The sequence below is a fragment of the Chelonia mydas genome, chromosome 24 (genome assembly GCF_015237465.2).
Source record: "Chelonia mydas isolate rCheMyd1 chromosome 24, rCheMyd1.pri.v2, whole genome shotgun sequence".
Classification (NCBI taxonomy): domain Eukaryota; kingdom Metazoa; phylum Chordata; order Testudines; family Cheloniidae; genus Chelonia; species Chelonia mydas.
In genome coordinates this window covers 6,343,803-6,349,802 of record NC_051264.2, presented here as the reverse complement: position 1 = coordinate 6,349,802, position 6,000 = coordinate 6,343,803, and the positions used below count along the sequence as shown (strand labels likewise).

The window sequence follows — 6,000 nt, the reverse complement described above, 5'->3', positions numbered from 1 at the left end:
GGTGAACTGACCTTGCTGGTCAGTTTCACCTGCCCCATTTCCCTGGGCTCCCAGGAAGATCCTTCAGTTCAACAGGAAGTCAGTCTCTGACTTCAGCCCTGCATGAGAACCAAGGCCTTTTTTTTTTTCCAGAGGTGGATTTCGCAGCCTGCATAGATCCTGGATGATGTCACACTCCTCCTCTGTGGGGACTGATGGGCCCGCCTTTCCCTGCAGCTCATGCCTAGCTGCACTGCAAGCTTCCTCTTGCACTGCCCCATGTGTGCCTCCCCCCTCCCCCAGCCCCAAACTGCAGGCACCAGAGGGGAGTCTGGTCTCTGGGTGGCTGATTCTCCTTGGCCTCTCTGCTGAGGGCACTAGCTGAGCTGGCATTTGCAGCAGGAACAGACGCAATGTCTCTCCTGGCTTTGTACCCTGGGGAGGGGCCCTGACTCAGGAAAGCACTTAAGTGTGTGCTAAACTTTAAGCATATGCTTAAGTCCCCCTGGCTTCAATGGGACTCGGACATGCTTTAGTGCTGTCCAGAATAGAGATGTTTTTGTGAGTTGGGTCTCCGCTGGCCAAAGCACATAAGCCATCAGCCCTGGAGTCGTAGTGGCAAGGTGTCCTCTGCTCTGGAATGGCCCAAGTCACAGGGTCAGATTCTTCATTGTCTTGGGTTTTTGAGAGGTAGGATGACATAGTGGTTAGGGCGCTAGCTGGACCGAGGAGAGCTAGGTTCAATTTTCTGCTCTGCCACAAACTCCCTGTATGACCTTGGGCAAGTCACTTAGTCGCTCCGTGCCTTAGTTTCCCCCATCTTTACAATGGGGCTAACAGCACAGCTGTAACTCACAGGGGGGTGGCAAGGATAAATTCATCAAAGATTGCGAGGTGCTCAGATACCACGGTAATGGGGGACAGATAAGGACTTTAAATAAATAAACAAACACCTCTTGGGAAGTCTATATGATACATCCCCATTCTGATGCAGTTGCACTTTGCACAGAGGTGAATAACTGTGTCAGGCCAGGGCAATGGAAAATTGGGCCCGATGCGTATGGCTATTCAAAGGCCCCACTCCGTGCTCAGCCCTTTGGATGAGGTTGGTTGGAGTTTGGTTGGCGAAGGTTTGTACTGAGGCTGGCGGAAGTGTCCTTTGTCTGCCGTTGGCTCGGGGCGTTGGTTGTTAACTGTTGCTTGTTGTTTGATTATCTTGGCGGGAAAGGCATGTGACCCACTGAGTAGGACACCACCCAGTGGCTCAGCAGACCTGGGTGCTAGTCCCAGCTCTGGCACTGATCAGCTGGGTGACCATGGGCAAGTCCCCTTCCCCTCTTGTCTATGTCAATGAGACCCCGATCTTGGGGAGTGGGTGGGTGGGAGGGGCATGCTTTGGGTGCTAACATAATACAAACAATATATGTATTTGAAGGAGACTTGATGACTGTTTTATAAATCTACATAAACAAGGTGTGACTGCTTAGAAAGATCCTCTGAGTTCATGGCTCTTGGATTTTGAGTAAAGATTGTTTCTTTTAAGCCTGTACAAAGGAGTCAGCCTGGACAGAGGGCTGGGGAAGGTTCTAGGCAGGAGTGGAGCGGGAGATACGGGGGAACTTCAGGGATGATACCGTTTTAGTTATTAAAGTTCCTTGTTCAGTGTTGGAAGAAAGTGTATCTCCCTCTGATGCTTTGTTACCTGAGGCTTGGGATCCAAATAAGATAATTTAAGGAGCTGGCTACTGCCTGCACCACTGCCCTCCCCTGTACATAATTGGAACCGCTCAGCTGTGTGTCATTGGCCCTATACTGCATACAACTAATGGTGATTCTCCTTTAGCTCAAGTGGCAAGGCCCTACACATTTGGCACAGGAGGATTTGAATTCTATCCTTGCTGTTTCTGTGAAGTCCTGAACGGTATCATGGCAGTAACAGTGAAGTCCTCTGTAACCACAGGTTTGTTACAATATTATTTCAGGTTTCAGAGGAGCAGCCGTGTTAGTCTGTATTCGCAAAAAGAAAAGGAGTACTAGTGGCACCTTAGAGACTAACCAATTTATTTGAGCATAAGCTTTCGTGAGCTACAGCCCACTTCATCGGATGCATTCACTGGACTCTTTGCTGTAAACGTTCCCCCACTTAAAAAACCAACCAACCAAAAAAAAAAAAAAAACCCCAAACCCAACCCACTTCCTCCTTTCCAAGGGAAATGAAACACCATAACGAAGAAACTTTGGTGGCTGATTGAAAGGTAAGCCCTACTAATGCCCTGGAAGTTGGAAGGTTGTCGTACTGTTGCAGATCGCAGTTGATCTTCCAAGCCCACTGTGCACCCTGCATTACTCAGGGTTTGTCTCCGCAGCAGGAACTCCAGCGGCAGAGATGCGGTGCCGTGATCCCCATTGTGTCAACTATCCTGCAGCGGCTGAAGGGTTTTTTTTCCAGCTCTGTAGGAACTGCCCCTCCCCCAGCGGTGGCACCAAGGTCAACGGAAGGATTATTCCACTGACTCAGCCACCTCTACCCCAGAGGTTAGGCTGGCACAGCTGCAGCCCTCAGGTTGCCTTTTTTGCACCGCAGAGCGATGGAGCTCTGTCAGTCTAAAATGTTTAGTGTGGGCCAGGCCTTAGGCGGTGGCTGTGTGCAGCTCATGCACAGAGGAAGGATAATCCCGCAGTTAGGATGCTAACCTAGGATCTACAAGACTTGGCTTCAATTCCCTGCTCCACTACAGACTCTCTGAGTGACCTTGTGCAAGTCAATTAGTCTTTCCGTGCCTCAGTTCCCCATCCTACCTCACGGGAGCGTGGTGAGGATAAAATAACTCCAAGACCGAGCCGCTCGAATACCCCCAGTAACGGGGGCCAGAGAATCTAGATAGTTTAACTCTGCTGTATTGAGATGTGTAATTCAAATGGCTAACATCAAGGATTTGGGTTTGTTTGGTTTTCCTCCCCCCCGACAAAAAAGCCATTGATTCCTGTTTGAAAAATCACATTTAAATGCAGCGTGCTGAGTCTCTGCAGTTGTGATGGTTGGGGGGGGGGGGGGGCGAAAAATTGCGATAGGTGACTGCGAGCATCTCCGAGCAAAAACAAACACAAACACAAAGTATCTTTCTGCTGCTGCCATTCCTCCCAGCAAAGCTGTCCAGGGGCAGCTATCAGCTAAAACTGACTAATAATACACCATCAGTCAGTCTCACCTCCTTCAGTGCATTTCAGTGAAGCAGGTTAAACTGAAATCTCGTCCCTGACGGAGGCAACCTGATCTTGCAGAAGATTCCCCCCTGATGGGTAACCGGCTGGGGGAGGCATTCTCTTTTTTTTTCCTGGTTCATTAAAAAAAAAAGACAACCCCTCCTCCTTCTCTGTTTCATTTTCTATAGCAGCCGGTCCTGCTACCACCCTTCCCTGGGCTGTTACAATGGACTCTCCCAATGTTCAGTGTGTGTGTAGAAGGCTGCGATGCTAATGCTCGTTCTGGTACCCATGAGCTATTTCCTTCCTGTATCCCTGCCAGAGCATCCTTCATAATATCACGCGAGACAGATACTTAAAGGAGGGCTGTGGCAGAGCGGAGTATAGACCAGGTAAGGAGGAAAACAAATGTCTTTGTAAAAACAAGATGCTTTAATTAGTATAATTGGATACATAGTTGTTGATGTAGAAAGGTTTTTTGGGTTTTTTTCCCCCCTCCCCTTTGGTGTGGCCATTTTGTCCTGAAAAACCTTGCCTCTAGGTTTTGTCTGTCTTTTTATTTGTGTATGAGTTTTTATAGCGTCCGGTCATCTCACTTGCCCCGATTATTCCAGCTATCCTACAGCTTGGCATCTATGCAGATAGATCTTTGGTAGGTTGGGTGATGGGCATCTCATTGGAGGGATGGTTATTTATATCGATGAAACCCACACGTCTTGAACAGGGGAAGAAATCTGTACCGGATTTGGGAGCGGGTGTATGTGTTGGAAAATGACCTTGGGGACTGTAGATTTAAAAACTCTCATTATCTATTGTCGCCATGGTTTTTGTTGGTCTATGAGGAGGTCTCTAAAAGAACGGGGGTTTCAAATGAAGCGAAATCACTTGTTAACTCAAGTCCCAACCCTTTCCAATCCAACCAAACAAATCGTCTTTGGCACATTTGGGATTTATAAGTGTGTGTTTAACTAAACCACTCTTTTAAACCCAGGAGTAAGTACTGTATTGATCAACAGCTCTGATCAAAGAAATGGCAAAAGGAAATAGGTTCAAAAATAAATAACCTTGTCTGGAAACTGCTGATTGTGTTTATTTGCTGAGATGCTCAGCTTAAATCTTGGTACAGATTTTAAATAGCAGCAATGCATTTATATACGTAGGAGGGTATTTTGGGGGATTCCAACTTTGACGATGAAATGTCTGCTTGTAGATTCTCTTAAAATCAAAACTAGCTCTGGGTTTAAACAGCTTCAATCCTTCATAAGCTGCCTTGACACAGCTGCTAAGATTATGGCTTTAAAAACCATCGTTTCTACCAGGGAGGAGAAGAGCCTATGACCTTGTTCCGATAGATCTAATTACATCTAGATTTCCCCTTCTCCCTTGTCGAGTCCCTAAGTTACAGCTGCGTCGCAGTAAATATAACTGCCTTGACATGGCTTTAGTGAATATCGAGAGGAAAAAAGGGACTGGTGAGGAGACTGGAGATGGTGTTGGCCGGGTGAGAATGACCTTGTCATAAAGAAGCGGGTCACATTGTTTTCTTCAAGGACGCTAATTTGTTTATTTAAAACTTAGCACCTTTCGTCCCTTCTCGTATTATTTGAGCCCGCATAAAGGAACTTGGATGGGGTTGTTCAGAGAGGGGGAATGGGCGTAGGAGGTAATTTGTGTTCGTTAAAAGTACATTGCGTCGTTCATTCAGAAATGAGCTGTCGCCAGCTCTTAGAATCGTAGAATATCAGGGTTGGAAGCAGGGCTGACTCCAGGCATCAGCTTTCCAAGCAGGTGCTTGGAGCGGCATTCAAATGGGGCGGCAATTCGGCGGCAGCCCCGCTGCTCTTCCGGCCGCCGCGGCTTTTGGGCAATTCGGCAGCGACTGCTTGGGGCGGCAAAATTGGTAGAGCTGCCCCTGGTTGGAAGGAACCTCAGGAGGTCATCTAGTCCAACCCCCTGCTCAAAGCAGGACCAATCCCCAGCTAAAACATCCTAGCCAAGGCTTTCTCAAGCTGGGCCTTAAAAACCTCTAAGGATGGAGATTCCACCACCTCCCTAGGTAACCCATTCCAGAGCTTCACCACCCTCCTAGTGAAATAGTTTTCCTAATATCCTACCTAGACCTCCCCCACTGCAACTTGAGACCATTGCTCCTTGTTCTGTCATCTGCCACCACTGAGAACAGCCGAGCTCCATCCCCTTTGCAACCCCCCTTCAGGTAGTTGAAGGCTGCTGTCAAATCCCCCCTCATTCTTCTCTTCTGCAGATTTACAGTTTTAATAGCCTTTTCGAGTCGGTGTGTGTGAACGTGATCTACCTGGGGAGTGCAGGGATACGTACAATGTGTACGGATGTGACTGTGGCTCGCACACAGAGAATGCAGAGTCAGCACTATCTATTTTTGACTCCCCAGTTTGCATTTAAATCCTGCCTTCTCTCTCACACTCACACTCACGCACACACAATCTCTCAGAAGATGCATTATCCCAGCTGTCTGCTTCGTAAGTGCCTGATCCACACACGCACTGGCCCTACTCTGCAAAATCCCACTGGCCTAGGGCAAGTAACAATTCCTCCCCTGCCCTTTAGGTGAGTGAATTACATAGAATCATAGAATCATAGAATATCAGGGTTGGAAGGGACCTCAGGAGGTCATCTAATCCAACCCCCTGCTCAAAGCAGGACCAATCCCCAACTAAATCATCCCAGCCAGGGCTTTGTCAAGCCTGACCTTAAAAATATCTAAGGAAGGAGATTCCACCACCTCCCTAGGTAACACTTTCCAGTGTTTCACCACCCTCCTAGTGAAAAAGTTTTCCC

At 47.9% G+C, this 6,000-nt stretch overlaps 1 protein-coding gene across 1 annotated transcript in view; it reads left to right on the top strand.

Moving 5' to 3' along the window:
* The first annotated feature begins 3,376 nt into the window (after positions 1-3,376).
* Positions 3,377-6,000, top strand: part of SV2A (synaptic vesicle glycoprotein 2A) — a 59,130-nt gene continuing 56,506 nt past the window's right edge. The window contains exon 1 of the mRNA XM_037883086.2: positions 3,377-3,575. The gene's annotated coding sequence lies outside the window, so the exon portion shown is untranslated. The remainder of the gene's footprint in view (positions 3,576-6,000) is intronic.